The sequence below is a fragment of the Acomys minous genome (genome assembly GCF_964271855.1).
Source record: "Acomys minous genome assembly, chromosome: 13".
NCBI classification, from domain to species: Eukaryota; Metazoa; Chordata; class Mammalia; order Rodentia; family Muridae; genus Acomys; species Acomys minous.
In genome coordinates, this window is record NC_140495.1 from 192,126 (window position 1) to 212,630 (window position 20,505).

Sequence of the window (20,505 nt, forward strand, 5' to 3'; positions counted from 1 at the left end):
CATATATCGTCCAACCCGGTCTACTAAGGGAGTCCAGGACAGCCAGGGCTAAAACAGAAAACGCTGTCTCGGGAAACAAAAACAAAACAAAGTAAAACAAAAAATTACATATCATATTCTGATCAGCAATTCTTTGGCTGGCTGCCCCAACCAGTGGCAGAGGTGTAGATGTGGTACATACAACCAGGGCGCTGCTTCCTTCTAGATTATAATATGGGCTTTCCGTGCTCGCTTCGGCAGCACATATACTAAAATTGGAACGATACAGAGAAGATTAGCATGGCCCCTGCGCAAGGATGACACGCAAATTCGTGAAGCGTTCCATATTTTTCCAAAGTGACAAACCAGGGACAAATTTCAGAAATCTTCCAACAAAGCTAGTTAAACTAAATATGAATAAACAAGTAGGAAATGGCCACGCATGTAGTCATTATATGAATTAACCTCCATTAAGCAAATATTGATTAAGGATCTTGTTCTGTGGCTAGGAGTTAACCTTCAAATGCGTATAGACAATTATTGTTTGTTTGTTTTTTTTGACAAATTAGACCTGCATAGTACAAGAATATAAATTTTATCTTTGGTAGTTGAAAAATTAAAGAACAATAGAAAGAAAGCATGTTATAAAATCATGTTTGTTACTACTGTTTCCTTGTGTGCCAATGAATAAAAAAATAAGATATTAAGACTCAAAAAATAATAATAATAATAATAATATGGGCTTTCCAAAGCATGCTGTGCCATAGTTGCCACTGTGAAGACCCTATTTTATTGGAACCGGGAGATAGATTCATTCCCAAAGACACTTGCCTCGCAAGCCTCATGGCTCGAGTTAAATCCAGAACACATGTAAAAGTGACAACAGGTGCTGGAGAGATGGCTCAGCAGTGAAGAACGCTGGCCGCTCTTCCTGAGGATCCATGTTCAATCTCAGCACCCACATGGCAACTCACACTCATCTGTAACTCCAGTTCCAAGGGATCCAATGTCATCTTCTGGACTCCTCAGACACCAGGAATGCATGAGTTACATAGAAACACATGCAGACAAAACCCTTATAACATATACATTTTTTTAAAGATAGAGGTTGAAAATAGACTCTACAGAGCTTTCCTCAGAGTACGACACACACACACACACACACACACACACACACACACACACGGAGGGGGAGACAGAGGGAGGGAAGGAAACACACACACAAGGTACATGTTCTTATGCACACACACAGATATTCACAGAATAAGTTCTTTTTTAAATTTTATATATCTTTTTAAAGACTTATTTTTATTATGTATACAGTGTTCTGCCGCATGCCAGAAGAGGACAACAGATCACATTATAGATGGTTGTGAGCCACCATGTGGTAGGTGGGAGTTGAACTCAGGACCTTTGGAAGAGCAGGTAGCATTCAACCACTGAGCCATCTCTCCAGCCCCAATAAATTCTTAAAATATTTTAAAAGACTGTATGTGTTCTAAGTCTCCTTACACTGGTTGGTTTATCATGTGCTGCTAGAAAATGAGCTGGTGTTAGGTGACGGGAAGTGCAGGGCCATTTCCAACATGCTGGACTTCACACCACCCAGGAGCTCAGTCTCTGGGATCTTCACTTTCTTCAGCTGAGGAGACATGAAAATACCCATTTATAGGGGTGTGAACTAAATAATACAGTCAAGTCAACACCAGCACACAGCGGTGGTGCCTAGACAGAGAGAAACAGCGCATGGTACTGCATTCCCCTAACTGTAGCAAATAGCTGATATAAACACACACACACACACACACACACACACACACCCCTATATATAAAGGTTTCTTTGGGCTTGCAGTTTTAGAGGTCTCAGTACATGATTATTTACCTTTGTTGTTTCTGAGCTTCAAAGCTGGAAGGCAGGGAAGGAGGGGGGAGGGGTGCCAGAGTCCCTCAGGGGCTCCTCCTCAGTGACTACAAGACCTGGTGCTAGACCCCAATCCGAACACCCCAGCAGCATCACATCCTGGTGGGTCTTCTCTCTGCCAATGTTTCATTTGTTTCATTCTTAAAGGTTTTTTATCAATTTAGTTAGTGCACGTTGGAGGAGCACATATGCTTCGTGGAACGCACCCTTGTCCAGCAAGTGCCTTATCAGCTACACTGTCTCGCAGGTCTCAAAAGGTAGTATATTTTTAAAAATAATTACTTCCCATCACTTTTTAAACACACACGTTAGAGCACACACCCCCCAACCTATCACTGAAGGAATGGTGTTTGAACCCTGTTCTGAGACTACCTGATTTCCCACATGAAGAAAGTCACTTTTCCAGATAGAGGTCTACATTCTCAATATGCCCTGCAAATCACTTTGACAGACAGATTACCCTTGTCTCCCCAGAAAGAAAAACTGAGTCGTCATAGGGCACAACACAATCCCCTTTCGTGTGTGGACCTGATGTATCATTTTGAAGCCAAGGATCTGAGAAACAAGGCTCCTGCTAGCAGCCTATGCTGAGAACTTGTCTGTTCCCAGCAGCTCAGCAAAGGCTCAACAACATGCTGACTCAACAGCCTGGTCTGGCTGACTCACCGTGACTGTAAAATGATCAGCTATCTGTGCAGTGGTCACTGCTCTCCTTCCAGGGCTGATGGTTGATGGTCATGTGGTCCCAGCTGACACTGGCTTATAAGGCCACACACATGGGAGGCTGCAGAGTTGTCTCAGTGCTTAGGATGCTCTCCTTCCAGAGGACCAAAGTTCAATACCCAGCTCTCCTAACCTCCTGTAGCTCAGCTCGAAAGGATCTGATGCTGTTCTTCCTAAACAGTGGATGAACTTTACCCTATGGTCTTTGATGAGTCTACATTTAAGATAGTGGAAACCAGAGTCAATAACTTTATCAAACCTCCTCATGGAGAGCACAGCCCTGTGGTCCCCTCCTCCAGGGAAATCTTACATAAGTGATTCAGTAGAGAGCACCTCATGCTAATGAACCAAGCTGCCCTCCACTGACTCCAGGATGTCCACTGCCAGATTGTGTTCAGCTCTGCACACATAAAAAAAAGATATTACATTCGTGTGTGTGTGTGTGTGTGTGTGTGTGTGTGTGTGTGTGTGTGAATGCCATTCTCCCCTTCCACTGTGCGGATCCCATGGGTTGAACTCAGGTCTTCAGGCTTGGTTGACGTCATCATCTGAGCCATCTCACTAGTTCTGTGCATTTTTGAGAAGACACCCCAGGCACCTGCAACATCCTGTCCATTGAGGAAGCTGTCCTGCTCTGCCATTGCTTGTCCTGTAGGTTCTGTGCTGCTCAAGCCCACAGTTCGTCTTAACTTCTCCAAATTAAACTGAAAGGCTCCACCACGAGAGATGATGGGCTGTGCAGCACATCTCCCACAGCACCTAGCACTCAGCTGTTGTAGATTATATGAGCTCTGGCCTTGATTCCAAACCATGAGGACTGGAAAAACTGTTTATATAAAACAGACTTTTTCCCTCATGAAATCTCCAGCACCGTGAAATATATGGAGTCAAGACACGACATCAGCCTTCACACAGTTGCGCTTGGACAAATGGCCACAGAGACTGCATCTTGTTTTTGGTTGTGCAGTGCTGTTAGTTCACATTCATCTTCTATGGTGCAATTAAATAAGAGCTATATTCTTGAAAACAGAACTTTATTCTTTTGGTTTTTTTTTTCTTTTGTTTTGTTTTTTCGAGACAAGATTTCTCTGTGTAGCCTTGACTATCCAGGACTTGCTTTGTAGACCAGGCAGGCCTCAAACTCACAGTGATCTGCCTGCCTCTGCCTCCCAAATGCTGGGATTAAAGGCATGTGCCACCACTGCCTGGCAACAGAACTTTTTTTTTTAATGTCCGGGTATAGTGGCACACACCTCCAATCTCAGCACACAGGAGTCAGTGGCAGGTGGATCTTTGTGAGTTTAAGGCCAGACTCTACTGCATAGTGAGTTCCACAACAGCCAAGGCTACAAGATATAAAGAAATGGAATATTCCTTAATTTGAGCTTGTCTGGCTTTACTTGATGCTTAGACTAGTATTATGGGCTTGGAGGAAGCCATATCATCATATCTTTGCCATCTTTGCCATCACGTCATATCAGGTAGTATCTAACAGTCACAGGATTTCTTGAGGACAGCATTTTGCTTTGCTGCCTAGACTGATTTTTAACAGGTGAGCTTGACCAATCCTCCCACCTCTGCCTCCCAAGTAGGGAGGGCTGCTGGTGTGCACTGCTGCATCTGGCTGCGTGACCTTATTGGTGATGTTCATCTTGACTGCTGGGATTCTCTTGGTTCAGGTGTTGACTGCCAGGTTTCTCCTCTACTCTGGAGTCTCAGTTTTTCTTTCCGTATTCTATTCTTTGGAGCAAGTTACAAATTCAGCCCACACTCTGGAAAAGGATCCAATTCCATCTTCTGGAGGGGGAATTATTTACATATATTATTTAGTATTCTTTATAGGAAAGACCTATCTCTTATTCCTCATTCACCCATCTTATTAACCTTTTATTTATGCTAGCATAGACTTCTGTATACTTATTTTATACTCCTATTATTTCTTTGTTACAGTGTTCCAGATTTAGCTGCTAGGGCCTCATTGAAAATACTTCCCTGAAATTCCTTTTTTTTTTTTTAAACTTTAGGATGGCATTTCCTCAAAATTTGGCACTGTTCAATGTTCTAGGCTCCACATCTTTTCCTTGTCTTACTACTAGCATGAGGCCATATCTTTCACTGGAGAAACAGATTTATAAACTAGGATCCAGGCCTGGAGAGACAGCTCAGTGGTTGAGAGCACTGGCTGTTCTTCCAGAGGACCCAGGTTCAATTCCCAGCACTCACATGACAGCTCGAAGCTGGCTGTAACTCCAGTACTAAGGGATTTGGCACCCTCATGCAGACATGCAAGCAGGCAAAACACCGTGTGCATAAAAATGAACAAATCTTTAGGAGCTGAGATCCGTGTGAGAGTGTATTTATTGATACTGCTATCATCTGCCTACCAACCTAAGTGTACTCTAACTCTATATTAAGTAAACTCACTCATATCTAAGGCTCCAGTTTAAATGTGATATTATGGGCTTTAGTTAGTAATTCCTTTCAACATTATATTACTTTAGTGTATAAACTAATGGAGTTCATACGTATCAATTTACTACACTCATATTCAATCTCTCATTGCTCCCACATGTCCCTTCCTCTTTCCTCCTCCTGCTCATCTTCTTTTCTCTAAATTCACCTTCTCTCACATCATGTGTGAAGATATTTATATGCGGATTCTACATGAGAATAAACAGATTTTCCCCTTTTCCCTATCCTTTGCTCTCTCTGCATTTCCTTCAGATCAGATTTTATTTTCTCCCTGCAACAGTATTTCTTCTGTTTCCATGTCTTACATATATTATTAAACTTCCACATATGAGACAAAACATGATATTTGTCTGAGTCTGACTTATTTTGCTTAACATGGTGATTTATAGCTCTGCCCACTTTTCAGTGTTTAAGCTGGTTTCATCATTGAATATGAGGAAAAGAACTGCAAAAACCACAGATGCACAAGGATGTTTTTCACTAACATTGATTCCTTTGGGTATATACTCAGGAGTTGTATAGCTGGACCATTCAGTAGTTCTTAGATTTTATTTTATTTTATTCTATTTTGAGATAGAGTCTCACCTGAACTTGCAACGCAAAACAGGCTGTCCTCAAACTGAGAGAAATACTCATGCCTCTGTGTCCCAAGTGCTGGGGTTGCAGAAGTGTACCACCTCATCCTGCTTTGTTTTTCGATTCGTAAGTAACTTCAATGTTACTGTCATAGAAGCTGCACTCTCTTAAATTCCTACCAATAATGCATTAAATTCCTACCAACGGTTGGGAACTGTTATTTTCTTTTCTTTGTCCCTTTCTTTTAAAATACTTACTTGCTAGGAGTGGTTGCCCATACCTGTAATCCCAGCACTCTGGCAGGCGGAGGCAGGTGAATCTCTTGTGAGTCCAGTGGCAGATTGGTCTACAAAATGAGTCCAGGAGAGCAGAGGCTACACAGAGAAACCCTGTCTCAAAAACAAACAAAAAATATTCATTTACTTTTATTGATTTTAAGTTTTGGGACTGGTCTCATGTAGCACGAGCCGGCCTTGAGCTTACTATGAAGCCAAGGATGGTTTCCACTTCCACACACCACCACGCCTGGCTTTGCTTATTCTCACACCTCCATCCCCCACCCGTCCCCTGCCTTTTCCCTCTAACTTTTCCTTGGGAAATTGCTTGTTTTCTTGCTGCTGGCATATCTGACTATAATAAGATGCAGTCTCAATTTGTGTTTATTTCCCTGACCGCTAAGGATGTGGTATTATTTTCATATGTTTATTCTTATTTTGAAAACTATCCAATTCATTTCTTCAATTATTGATCAGATTATTTGTTGTTTATTTTTTAATTCCCTATATAGAAATATTTCCACTGTCAGATACATACTCAGCAAAAAACTCACTTCCATTCTGTGAGCTGTCTTCACTCTGACTGCTGCTTTCTTTCCTATAAAGATTTTGTTTCAAGTGTATCCATTTGTCAATTGTATGCAAATGTGCACACGCACACATAACATGCGCACACATGCAGGCATGCATGCACGCACACAGGCACATTTGAAGAGGCCTGAGGACTCCTCAAGCGTTGTGCTCTACCCCTCCCCACTTTATTCTCTTGAGACAGGCTGACTCAGTGCATGTCAGCTCACTCTTTCAGCTAAGCTGGCTAGCCAATGACCATCTGTGTCTTCCAAGGCTGTGGTTACAGGTACTGCTGTGAAAGTTCCTTCCCTATGGAGACAGAATCATCCCCTACAGCCTCATCACAAGGTCCCAACAACAAGGTTATTGGGCTTCCTAACCGAGCACAGGAGAGTGCTAACTGGCAGGAGTTTTGTGACCCTCAAAGCAGCCATGCTTAGGAAGTTTTCATTTAGCATGGATGATAGCTTCCTATAGCCACATCTATGGAGTCTCATCTCAGTTAGCCTTCACAAGCCTATATACCCGAGCATCTCCCAAGAGGCTAAGGCCACTTGCAATAAGGGCAGAATTACATACAAACGACTGGGAGAAGTAACTGGAATTTCAGGTGAGGGTTTAGTGACCCTCTCTACCTCCTCTATGAGGGAATGTCAGTGGCCACAAACTTGATCATGATGGGCTCTGACAAGAAGACGCAGCTAATCTGAAGATGAGAGTTGTTTTGCTTAAAGGACCATAATTCACAACAAATGGAACAATTTTTGTGCAGGTTCTGGGGCTTTGAACTCTGATCCTCATTTTTGAGCTAAGCCATCTCTCTACGTAGCCCTACATTTGTCAACTTTCAGAGCAAGAAGAATCTTTTGGTTTTGGCTTTGTTTTTGGTCAGTCATCGTCTATGCCTTTATCTTGAGATGTTTTTTCTATGCTCTCCTCTAGCAGTTTCAACATTTCAGGCCTTACACTAAGGTCTCTGGTTAACTTTACATTGATTCATCTACGGTGAGAGTTACAGACCTAGGCGTGTCCTTCTTTGTGTCCATGCAGCTTTCCCAGCAACATGTGTTGAAGAGCTTGTCTTCTCTTCAAAATTTTTGGGCACTGTCAGAAATCAGGTGGCTGTGGCTATGTGGGTTTATTTCCTGCGTCTATATCCTGTTGCACTGGTCTATGCATCTGTTTTTGTGCCACTACCATGCAGGTTTTGTTCAGCTGTGGTTCTGCTCTTACAACACTCTTTCTCCTAGTCTGAGTGGTCCTGTGGATTGAGTCATCGAGAATAAGCTGCTGGGGCTGGAGAGATGGCTCAGCTGTTAAGAGAGCCAGGTGGTGGGGCTGGAGAGATGACTCAGTGGTTAAGAGGGCCGCCTGCTCTTCCAGAGGTCCTGAGTTCAATTCGCAGCAACCACATGGTGGCTCACAATCATCTATAATGTAATCTGATACCCTCTTCTGCAGATAAAGCACTCATATGCAATAAACAAAATAAATAAATCTTTAAATAAAAAAAAGAGAGAGGGCCTTTAATCCTGATACTTGGGAGGCTGAGGCAGGCAGATTCCTCTAAGTTCGAGGCCAGCCTTGTCTACAGAGCAAGTTCCAGAAATTGGAGAGATGTGTCTTGATCTTCTAAACTTGAGGTCTCTTAGGTAAGGGAGGGAAATGCAGAGGGAATCTGTGTCAGTTGCCCATGGATGCTGTTCTTCCTTTAGGAGAGTCTCTTCTCTCCGTGTGGATCAGGAGCTTCAGCTGGCCAGTTTGCTTTGCTTTTTTTGCTTATAAACAAATAAAATATATTCCCATTTTTAAAAACAGAATGAAAAAGAGCAGGGTATAATATTCCATATGAATCAATAACATACAAGGCTGTATTTAACAGGCATATATTAATATGCTCACTACAGATGAACTTGTTTAAGGAAGGAGTAATGATAAAGAATTTATTTCTAACCCTGAGAACGAAATCCAAGGACTTGTGCATGTTGGCTGAGCACACTACCATGGAGCACAAATCAGCCTGAAAAGGGTTAACTAAGAGGTAGAAAGCAGTCTGAAGATCATTAACCAAGAACTTATTTAAGACAATTCTTACAGTGTCTATCTTTGCACAGTGGAGAAGGCCACAGACTTGGAACATACCTATCTGTGTCAATACCCAGCTAGCTGCCCTGCCCATATCTACTTTAGCTATTCCTCTTAGCTGCAGTGCCTTAGGACACCTGGGCAACTGAGAATTTCTGGCTTTGTAAGAGCATGCCATCCCTGGGCAAACTAGAAGATAATACAGATGACAAAACTTTGTCATTGTTTAATATTAAAGAATTCTAACACCTTAAAAATCATTAGTAGTATCACAGGCCTATTCAAATACTTTTTACTATGTAACCTTCCGCTCAGAAGGTAGAACAGCAAACTGTCTGGGGTCCACTATGAGGACAAAAAGTTTTTTATTAATTTTTTACATATATGTTTATATTATTATACATACATAAAATAAACGACATAGAGCAAGAAGAACCACGAAAGAATCAGGAATTATATTAATGTCACATGCATAGTGTTTTGGCTATTTGTATTTGGCAACCTTGAAGAAAACATTTCCTATTTCCTATCTTGGTGCATCTAAAATTCTGAATGTGAATCAGTATCTATCATATCTCATCTCTATCAACTTTTAACATCTATCTACATCTAAAAACATCTTAACCCCTAAACAACTAGGCTTAACTGTGAAACTAAGCTATTTGGTATTCAACCCCATCAGAGACTTGAGAAGGAGTAAAATTAACTCCTTGAGTAGACAGGAAGTGCAGGTTAGCAGCTTCCAAACTGAAAAAATCCACAGAGATAATTTGCTGTCAGAACAGTCACCCAAAGCTCTCTATAAGGATGGAGGATCGTCTTCAGCCTTCTGGCCCAATATATCTTTCAGCCTCTGCGATGGAGCGGACCTTTGACTGTAGGAACTTTATTACCCAGGCAGAGGGAGATAACATGGCCAGCACACCTTGTCTCTAACACTCATGTCTTGAGAACCACAGATGTCCATCTCTACATGGAATTTGCCTCATTTTAGAGACACGAAATTAAAAGTGCTCCGCCCCAGAGGCAATCAGTCATACACGTGTTATCATTCTGCTCCCAGGCCTGTGTCTTGGTTATGAGTATTCTTTTTTTTAATATTTTTATTTTAATTTTAAATTTATGTGCATTGGTGTGAGGGTGTCAGATCTTAGAGTTACAGACAGTTGTGAGCTGCCATGTGGGTGCTGGGAACTGAACCCCGGTCCTTTGGAAGAGCAGGCGGTGCTCTTAATCACTGAGCCATCTCTCCAGCCCCCGAGTATTCTTTTTTAAGAACTGATTTATTTGTTTTTGTTTCGTGTGAACTGCTGTTTTGCCTACATGTAACTCTATATGAAGGTGTCATATCCTTTAAAGTTACAGACAGCTGTGAGCTGAGGCCCTCTGGAAGGGAAGCCAATGCTCTCAACGGCTGAGCCTCCTCTCCAGCCCCTTCACACAAAGCCAAAAACAAGCTTTCAATTGTTTGGTAGCCTACTGTGTTTCATACTGGTTAGGAAAGACACAAAAACAAGAAAATAAGAAATTTTCTTAAAGCTAGTGAAATATTTTAATAATTTCTGAAAAGCAGTGAGACAGAGAGAGAGAGAGAGAGAGAGAGAGAGAGAGAGAGAGAGAGAGAGCGCTGGAGATGTCTACTTTAGACACACTCTACCACAGAGCTACAGTCCCAGACCATTATACCACACTGTTACCCATTTTGCCCCTACAGGTAAAGCAGGTTACAATCTGATGGCATTTGCAGAAGAGGATATTTTGGTTAAGTCCACACTTGATGGCTTAATAGTGACAGAAAAAGAGGCTAGGATTTGGAACAGCTCAGCTGCTCTCTGAAAGGCCACAGATAAATAGGAAATAAACTGAAGTGCTCATGAGAAATCACATTTCCAGAGTCACAAGAACTACCTTCTTCCTCAGAGGGCCCTACCCAGGAACCAGATGACAGCACAGCCACAAAACTTTCCTTAAATACCTCAAAGCTAATCTGCGGGAATTTGAGGAAGGAGAAGGATCTGTTACTTTCCACAGATTAACATTTAATTTGATAGACAAAGAAATCCCCTTGGAGTCATCTTTCTCAAAAGACTTCTATTGCTTTTCAGAGGGAGAACATCCGGTTTACTTTTGCAAAAGCCTTTGGGTCTCTCATCCCAATCCCACGTGGCATCCTCTTTATCAAATTATTCTTTGGATGGGCAACTTGCATAAGGCACTACGGGAAAACCCACCAGTATACCTGCAGCCAGCTCACATTTACAGGCACAGGCTGGCATACAACGTTTCTAATAAGTTTGTCAGGTAATGTGTGTGTGCTGATGGAACATAATAACCCCAAGAATTTTAGAGCTGTGCCTAGCCCTGACATCTTCTGTGCACTGAGCTCTCTCACCTACAGCCTTTTAGTTGCTGATTTAAACATGTAAAACATTCCCAGGTTAGACTTAGGGTCGTCTATGAGTGTGATGGATATGTGAGACGTGCATGTCCCATGTTGTGTATGTAAAAATCAGAGGACAACTTAATGGAGTCCTTCCATCTTTATATGGATTTGGGGGATTGAACTAAAGATCGCCAGGTTTCATGATGAACACATTTCCCCACTGAGCTAAATTACAAGTCCAAGACTGCTAATAGTCTTGACCAGGATGTATGTGGTACTCTCAGGAACTGTTTGTGCCAAACTTTCAAATGTTCTCAGCCCATCTCCATACTCGAGCAGTGCACTCCACTCATCAGGCAGGCATGTGTCCCACACCACACAGCAGACTTCCATACTTGGAGTCTCTCTAGGTACAATCCACCTTCAGGAGACTCTCTGTCACATGTCTCACTAACCACCAAAAGGCTCACACAACTTCTGACACAAAGGCGCTATCACATCCTACACTGAGAACAGAAGTCCTATCAGAGTTCCCTCTGAGCGTGCTCCATCCTCACACTGTTCAGCCTTAGCTGCGTGCCTTACAAGACAGGGCCATGCAATCTCTGCTCTCTTTCATCTATTTATCTGTCAAGTTCCTCTTGGATGCCAAGTATGTTGCCTGGGAAAGTAACATAACTGTCCCTTCCAAATGTAATTTCCAAGTCACCTCCCTTCTGAGATATGTGAAGTAGACTTGACAACCCAGAAAATGGTGACTAGAGGCTGAGCAAGAATGATGCTTCTTGCAAAAGGCTGCAAAAAATTCAAGGCCCAACTACACTGTGAGTCTTATTCTTTGGGGGTACAAACAATGAATTCTGTAAAAGATCTGTGCAGGATGTCCTGTACAATACAGATTTTGGAAGTTGCGTCTTGACTGCTGACATGGCAGGACATCACAAGGCCTGTGCCCTAACTTCCTTCCACCTCTAGGTCAGAAAATATACAACATGAGCTGCAAGAAGCCACAGGCAGGATGAGAGCCACCTGCAGACAGAGCTGCTGCCACAGGAGCACTAAGTGTGCCGGGCAAGTGAGCCACCATTGCATCTTATCCCAGCAGCATGGCATTCCTGAGGGTGATGTTCGTCGTAGGCTTTGGTTTCCTACGTGTGAACAGGCCCTGGCTTTGTCTGGCCCGTGACCCAGCAAGGCCTTTCCTTCTCTGACAGCACCCTTGAGAGGACTGAGGAGGCAGCACCCTTGAGAGGACTGAGGAGACAGCACCCTTGAGAGGACTGAGGAGACAGCACCCTTGAGAGGACTGAGGAGGCAACGGAAGCAGCAGAGAACTGGAACCGCTGACACTCTCCACTCTAGGATCAAGGCCTCCTCAGAACCAGCTGTGCCCTTGTAGCTGTGACTCAGCAGTGATGCAATAGGATCAAGGCCTCCTCAGAACCAGCTGTGCCCTTGTAGCTGTGACTCAGCAGTGATGCAATAGGATCAAGGCCTCCTCAGAACCAGCTGTGCCCTTGTAGCTGTGACTCAGCAGTGATGCAATAGGATCAAGGCCTCCTCAGAACCAGCTGTGCCCTTGTAGCTGTGACTCAACAGTGATGCAAATATCAACTCTGCGGCAGCTGGTCCACTCCCAGTGTGATCCATGTGTCTTTTGGCTCTCTATTTCTGGAGTAAAGCAAATATCAGAAAGAACCATGAGATACAAAAAAGTGAAAGAAAGACCCCCACCACGTATTACTCAGAACCATGACATCTACCAGCAAATGGCCCCAGTGAGGAGCACATCATGGCGGGAGGACATGTTTGTGTTCATAGTTACTCTGTCAGTTTAGTGCTGAGACATTCTGTAACCTCACTGAGTCCTCAGCCCTTCACATGCGAGGGGAAATCTGTCAAGGGAGACTGTGTTGCTGCCACACTGCTGTCCAGACAGACCACACCAAAACCATCTTATAGTCTAGACTGTCCAGTGCTGAAGCTACTCCATGTCATGCCCATGTGATGCCCATGTGCTGCTGCAGATAGTGCTCTACAGGGATGACAGTCCCTTGCCAGCCATGTTAGTCATTTGTTATTCCATAAGGAAACTGACCATGGGCTCTCCAGTTTCACAGTCTAGATTGAACTAAACAATCCTGAGAAAGGATTCAGAGAGGATGTCAAGTGACCTTTGGCGTCTTTGGACAGCAGATGTTCCTCATGTACTATTTTGGTTTTGAATAAGCACACAGACAGGTGTTGGCTAAAAGATTATATAGTACTCAACATATTATAGGATTAGCAGCAATGGGAGGACTTGACCTACAAAACCCAAAAGTGGCATCTCTACCCTTGTCTTGAAAATGTTATTACAATGCGTGGCTACTTTCTACTCTGTGCACAAGGCCAACCACAGTGTGTAGGTCAGTGCCACGAAATCTACTTCAAGAATGATGCTTAGCTTAATTTTGGTTTTTGTTTGACTGTTTGATTGTTTGTTTGGGTGTCTTGGTTTGTTTTGAGGCTTTGTTATTTTGTGGTTGTTGTTGTTCTTTCCTTTGTGCTTGTCTTTGAGATTCTGCTAAGGCTATACGTTGTATTTGCTGAATACACTTTTTAATCCCCCATTCAGTCCAATCCCTACTACCTCTTTGAATAAAAAACTATTTCCTACTATTCACTGTTACATCCTTATTGTACACAGGTGTGGTGCCCGAGTTCAGCTCTTGCAGGTTCAAAGAGCCTGAGGACAGTGACGTGGCCACTGTGTGATAAAGGAGATGGCCACCAACCTGTCATTGAGAGAGGGCTCCAAACATCTCAAGCCTCTCTGCTTCGATTTCACTCCAACGATACAAAGCGCATACCTTCCACTTTACTGAAGGATTTAGAGCCCCCTGGGAAAATGTCTTTGGCCCACAAAGTGGTCAGGACCCACTGGTTGACAACCACTGCTCTAGTGTCACACACAGTCTAGGGATAGATCTTCTCTGTGCTGAAGAATGAGTTCAATACTTGGGACCTACACAGTAGAAGGAGAAACCTGACTCCTGCCAGACGTCCTCTGCCCTACACACACACACACACACACACACACACACACACACACACACACACAAATGTGGTTTATTTAAGGGGGTTAACGCACTTGTCAGCCAACATGAGGATCCAAGTTTGATCACCAGAACCCAAGTGGTAGGAGGACTGACTTCTCATACATTGTTCTCTGATTTCAACATACTCACATTAACACATATAGCTGCATGCACACAAAATAAATGAATGTAATTAAAAATAAATAAATAAATGATTTTTCAAATTATCTTTTCTTGGCTAAGTAAGAAAGCACCAATGTCAATTTTCTAAGAATATATTACTCAGAATCATGTAGCTTTAAAAGTCACAAAAGGATCCATATAACTGTTAAGACATTTAAATGTTGACATTCTCGCCAAGTGCAGTTGTGTAGGCCTTTAATTCCAGCACTTAGGCAGAAGCAGGCAGATTTCTCTGAGTTCAAGGACAGCCTAGTCTACAAAGTGAGTCCAGGACAGACAAGGCTACATAGAGAAACACTGTCTCAAACAAACAAACAAACAAAACGGTTGACATTCTCTGTTGAGAAGCCCAGACTCACTTTTGTCTTAGGATTGTAAAGCTCACCTGTGCACCTCTACCTCTCTTTCTCTTGCCTGTTACCCTTGTATGTGTATCTGTGTTTCATGAGGCCTGGAGTCCAAACCCCAAGATCCTGCAAACACCTGTAAATACAGATTCCAGGAATCACACACCCTCTTCTTAGGCAGAAATAGTGGGAAAATCTCCCAGTAATCAGGAGGAACATAAATTTACAAATTATATGACAAAAATGCAAAACTCTGTCCTTTTAAAATGTAGCTCACAGCCGGGCGTGGTGGTGCATGCCTTTAATCGCAGCACTTGGGAGACAGAGGCAGGTGGATCACTGTGAGTTCGAGACCAGCCTGGTCTACAGCCAAGGCTACACAAAGAAACTCTGTCTCGAAAAACAAAGTGTAGCTCACAAAAGAGTTAGGATCCTGGGTCATGAGTGAGGGGGACGTAAAACTCATGGTTCCTTTTGTACCAGTGACCCAACAAAGTACTGTCACCTCTCCACACACTTCATATGCTGCTTCTGAATATCAAGTTAGAAACCACTCAGCAAAGGGCCCTGGGCCACAGTCCACACACTCACCAATTACATTATATTTTGTAATAAATGTTAAAAAAAAAAACAAGTGATATTTCATATTTGTTTTTATGTTCAAGGCACAGAGAGAGTTTAGAACCCTATCACTTAAAGTTAAGACTGAGCTATAAAAGGAACTACAAAAAGCCTTTTTGCCAAGTACAAATGCTAAGTAAAAATATCTAGTGTTATATAAGTAGAGTACCGTAGACAGAATCTTAAGTTTATAAGAAAAACTCACGATGCATTAGCTCAGAGTATCTAGTAGTACATGGCAGGGCCTCATTTCCAAACACTAAAGGGAAAAACAAAAAAACAAGGTATTCAAAACAAAACAAAATGGAGAAACAACAGTAGCTTTGTAGACTATTGGTAGGTTGCTTTAAGCTCCAACTTGAGAAACAAAATACAACATGTAGAGAAGTCTCCTTGTGAGAGATGGCAGAAAACATCTCACTAAAGATGTTAAAACATCTCTCCTTCCTAAACTAGAAGAAGCAGACTTCTGTGAGATCTTCAAAGATTGTCCTGCCTGAAAACAAGAAGCCGCCGTCTGTCCCCCACTGTCCTTCCGTCACCACAGTCACATTTCCAATGGAACTTCAAAGCAAAGGCTATGAAAGCCACTGTCGTGAGTGGTAGTAGGGACAATCACTTGGCATCAGCCTTAGATTGAAAAATAAAAAATCAACCTTACATACACATTAAGACTACAGAGAGGCCACCATCCTCAGCAGCTTCTTTTTTATTTAATTCTATACATACAGAGAATCTATTTAAAAAGTCAAATAAATTTTGATAACAAACAGAATTTCATTCAAAAAACTAAATATAAAAACTAATTCGATTTTATTCCATGCCAACAATAAAAAAAATGTTTTTGAAGCCAGGCAATGGGGGTGCAGGCCTTTAATCCCAGCACTCAGGAGACACAGGCATGTGGATCTCTTAAATTTGAGGCTAGTCTGATCTACAGGCTGGCCCAGGGCAGCCAAGGATACAGGAGGAATCCTATCTCCTAAAAACAAAAACAAAAAAATGTTGTTATGTGAAACAAAAATTTTAAGGTTTGGTTTGTTTTTGTTTTCATTTTTGTTTTTTTAGGGCTGGGGAGAAGGCCCAGCACGTGAAGTGCCCGCTTTGCAAGCAGGAGGACCTGAATTCAGACCCTGAGCCACATAACATCTGTGCAGTACTGCACATTTCTTTCCAACTCCAGCGCTTTGGTGTGTTAAGAGCCAGCCAGCCTAGTCACAATGGCAGTCTCCATGTTCAGTGGGATTGTGACTCAAAAGCTAAGGCAGAGAGCAACTGGAAGATGTCGGACATAGACCTCTGGCCTCCGCACAAAGCATAGAAAACTCACACCTATGCACTTTGACATGTATTCAATTGCTCACTGTAATGCTGTAAGCTAGGTAATACTGTAATCATCATGTACAGCTGAATAAAATGAGGCAACAGAAGTCGTTAACCTGTGCGGGGTCCTGGACTCAGTAAATGGCAGCAGACAAGCTCTTGACTGAATTTGTCAAATGTTCAAATCAACTACAGCATTTATTTAGTTAACAATTTTTCTAAGAGTCTATTAGGTACTAGGCACAGCTAGGGATAAATTTAGGAATAAATCTAATAAGATCTCTACTCTATAGCTAGGAAGAGAGAACACATGTGAAGTGTATTTGATAATATATGCGAAGGAGAAAAAGAGCAAAATAAAAGAGTTAAATTTAATTTAATGTAGTGCCCGAGCTGCCTGTCTAGGCTAAGGCAAGGGTCTCCAGATTGAAGAGACGACACAACAATGGGCCATTCATGCTAAAAGAATGCCGTTTATTGGGAGTAACAGAACTGCTTATCTAGGGGAGGAACCAGCAATTGAACAGCATTGTGGAAAGTCCCCAAGAGGGAGCAAAACAAGAGCCAAATATTGAGACTCAAAACAAGAAAAATGAAGGCAATCAGCAGAGCACAATGTTTCAACTGCAGACAAAAACAAATAATGGTCAGTACCAGCACAGCTGCAGCTCCCCACAGGTTCCCCTGCCGTAGGCTGTCCAGTATGTCAATGTATGTCTTACCCTTCATGGGAGAGCCCATGTATATCATGAACTTCCTGTCGTAGGTTGATTATGCATCCCCTGGATCTTACCCATCATTGAAGACTCATTTATCCAGATTTGGGAAGTGGGATTGTCCATTGCTAGGGACAAGACTGCTTCCTTTAGCCTGAATTGTTGAGCAGTGTGTGTGTGTGTGGAGCCGACATAGAAGCATAAGGAGAAACCCCCCTATGCCACAAGCCATGGTACCAATGGCCAAGGTTCCATCCCACCCCTTCATCAGGGTGCCAAAAGTCTGCAATCCTTGCTAAATGTGCCCTCCCGTAATAGGGGCAATCTGAGTCTCATTAATTTTAACAATTTGGGAAGCCAATTGCCCTGTATAATTTGTAAAATTTACATTCCAAGGTCCGGCCAAATACTGATTGAGTGTGTGAAGGTGACGGGAAGCCTGAGTGGCTGGAACAGGGGTGACACGAGTATGGGAGGACACAGGGGAGCAAGTAGCCATGTGCGTGTCCCACAGCACGTCAAACTGCTCCTGCAACAATGCAGTTTGCGGATTCAAATTTAAAATGCCACGCTGTATCATAGAATTCAAATGATTCTGAGTAGCCAAAGCATTGGAAGCTTCCCTTGACAACTTATCCACAGTGTTGACAACAGTTACTGACTGAGAAAAGGCAAGGGCAACAGCTGCACTGATACCAAAGTCTTGTTTCAAGGTAAAGGCACAATCCCGGGGACCTGAACAATAACAGCTGTTTCTTCATTAGTCCAACAGCTGCAGGGGTGGCATGTCTGTGGGGAGCAATTACATCGCTGCCTTCCCCTTGCTGAGGTTGGTACTCATCTTTTGCGGCCATACTGTGCTGTGGATTCCCACTGGCATGGGTAAGGGCGGGTTCTTCACCAATCCCCATACATTCTCCTGTCGGCTGACAAGGGGGAGCAGCCACAGGACACACACAACGTTCAGGAACCCAAATAGGCGATTCATGGTCCTGCGGAAATATGCAAGGAGACCCTCAGGCCCAGACCACATAGGGTGTGGGCCATTCCATTTTCCAGTGGCTAGATCTTTCCACCGGGCCACGCCTTTGTGTTGTATACAGGGGCCCTCCAGTGCCTATCAGCAGCAGAATGACCTGAGGGACCGACAGTCAAAAAATTCAAGATATATAGAATATGGGCTAAATAAGAATGCTGGAGGAAAGGTGCTCCCCTTTCTTTACTTTTAACTGCATAGACCTTAAGAGTACGATGGGCTCGTTCCACAAGGGCTTGGCCTTGTGGGTTGTAGGGAATTCCAGTTTTAAAAATAATGTCATAATTACTACAAAAGGCTTGGAATCGTGAACTGGTGCATGCAGGTCCATTATCTGTTTTGTACTGTTTTAGAACACCCATATAGGCAAATGCTTGTAGACAATGAGCCTTAACATCCTGCAACTTTGTGCCCGAATGGGCAGAAACACAGATAAAGTGAGAAAAGGTATCAACAGAAGCATGTACATATTGAAGCTTCCCAAAACTAGGAATATGGGTAACGTCCACTTGCCAAACGTGATTGGGCATAAGACCTTTTGGATAAACTCCTGTTTGAAGAGAGGGTTTCTGCTGCACAGGAGGGGCAATTTTTAACAATTTGAATGGCTTGGTCTCTGGTAGTGGAAGCATGAAATTTTAAGGAACCAGCATTTAAATGGAAGCGAGAATGTAAGGTACATGCCCTATGAAAATTATTTTCTAAAGAATGATCCGCAGCAAGACTTATGGTCACTCGCGTGCATGCATCAGCCAGGTTATTTCCAGCACTCAGGGGTCCAGGAAGATTAGTACGGGCCCTGAGGTGGCCAAGAAACAAAGGCTCAGTGCGTGAAACTATCATGTACTGTGGATGGGGGGCTATATAGGCTGCAGTTTCCAAAGGAGGAACTATTTGTTTAACATACTGACTATCTGAATAAATATGTAAAGGCAGAAAAGGAAAAAGTTGAAGGGCGGTAATTACAGCAATTAATTCTGAAACTTGGGCAGAGCGAGAGGGAACCTGTACCCGCTTAACTATGGCCCTGGACATAACCACAGCAAGACCTTTAGAGGTGCCATCAGTAAAAACCATCTGAACCCCAGGAATGGGGGAATGGCGCACAACCCGAGGAAAAATAATAAGATGAAATTTTTAAAAATCAATCAACTTATCAGAAGGATAATGAGTATCAAAATTGCAGGTTGTAGAGGACAAAAATGTGGCCCAATCATCATTAGAATTTTGCAGCCATGTCAATTGTGAAGCAGTCAGGGATGAGATAATCAAATCGGGTTCCTTGCCAGAAGTTTGGAAGCTAATCTTACAGCCTTAAGCAAGACTGAAGTAACAGCCTGAGGGTAAGAGAGTACCACTTTAGCCAGTGAGGCTTGAGTGTGAACCCATAAAATAGGCAGTTTGCCAAAAACCCCTGTGGGAGTGTGGGAAGTACAGAAAACAAGAAGCAGCAAAGTTTCATTATAATCCACATAAGTGGACAAGGCCTTTTGGAGCAACTGTAAGCATTCTCGCCCCTGCAGGGTAAGGTGCCTAGGAGAGGTTGGACTAGAATCCCCTGTCAGAATGTCAAAAAGGGGTTTTAACTGCCCTGTTGTTAGTCCTAAAGTGCGGCATATCCAGTTAACATCCCCCAACAGTTTCTGAAAGTCACTGAATGTCCGCAGACTGTCAAGGCGAAGAGTAATTTTTTGTGGTTTAATGACATTATGAAGTAAATGGTGGCCTAAATATTGATGAGGAAATTGTTTCTGAACTTTCTCAGGTGCTATCTGAAGTCCAGCTGCTCCTAGGACATCCTGAAGATCTCCAAAAGCCTGTAATAATTCATTCTCTTGGGGGCTGCCAACAGTATGTCATCCATATAATGGATGATATATAAGTCAGGGTACTTTCCAGGGATAGGATCAATAGCAGCTGGAAAATTGGAGGCTGTTAGCCATACCCTGGGGCAGCACAATCCACTGATACTTCTGATAGAGCTGCCTTAAATTTGTGGATGGCACGTTAAATGCAAAGCAGGGGCATTCGTTAGGATGCAAAGGAATGGGGAAAAAACAATCTTTTAACTCAATAACCAACATATGCCGATTCTTAGGAATAGCCATAGGGATGGGCAATCCAGGTTGAGTGGCTCCCATAACTACCATGGTTTTATTAACCACCTGTACGTCCTGCAAAAGTCTCCATTTACCAGATTTCTTTTTTATTA

The 20,505-nt window shown here is 42.9% G+C and overlaps 2 long non-coding RNA genes and 1 pseudogene across 3 annotated transcripts in view; 1 reads left to right on the plus strand and 2 right to left on the minus strand.

The window, feature by feature from the left end:
* The first annotated feature begins 1,817 nt into the window (after window positions 1-1,817).
* Window positions 1,818-20,505, plus strand: part of LOC311580991 — a 310,197-nt gene continuing 291,509 nt past the window's right edge. Inside the window, exons 1-2 of the long non-coding RNA XR_014773624.1 lie at window positions 1,818-2,157; window positions 16,287-17,529. This is a non-coding gene — a long non-coding RNA (uncharacterized lncRNA). The remainder of the gene's footprint in view (window positions 2,158-16,286; window positions 17,530-20,505) is intronic.
* Window positions 3,869-7,766, minus strand: LOC311580990. The gene is made up of 3 exons (XR_014773623.1): window positions 7,540-7,766; window positions 5,952-6,060; window positions 3,869-4,420 (listed from the first exon to the last, which is right to left on the minus strand). It is a non-coding gene; the product is annotated as an uncharacterized lncRNA (long non-coding RNA).
* LOC311580259 (zinc finger and BTB domain-containing protein 12-like) overlaps window positions 16,995-20,505 on the minus strand; it is a 52,967-nt pseudogene continuing 49,456 nt past the window's right edge. The window contains exon 4 of the transcript XR_014783540.1: window positions 16,995-18,249. The product of XR_014783540.1 is annotated as a zinc finger and BTB domain-containing protein 12-like (transcript). The remainder of the gene's footprint in view (window positions 18,250-20,505) is intronic.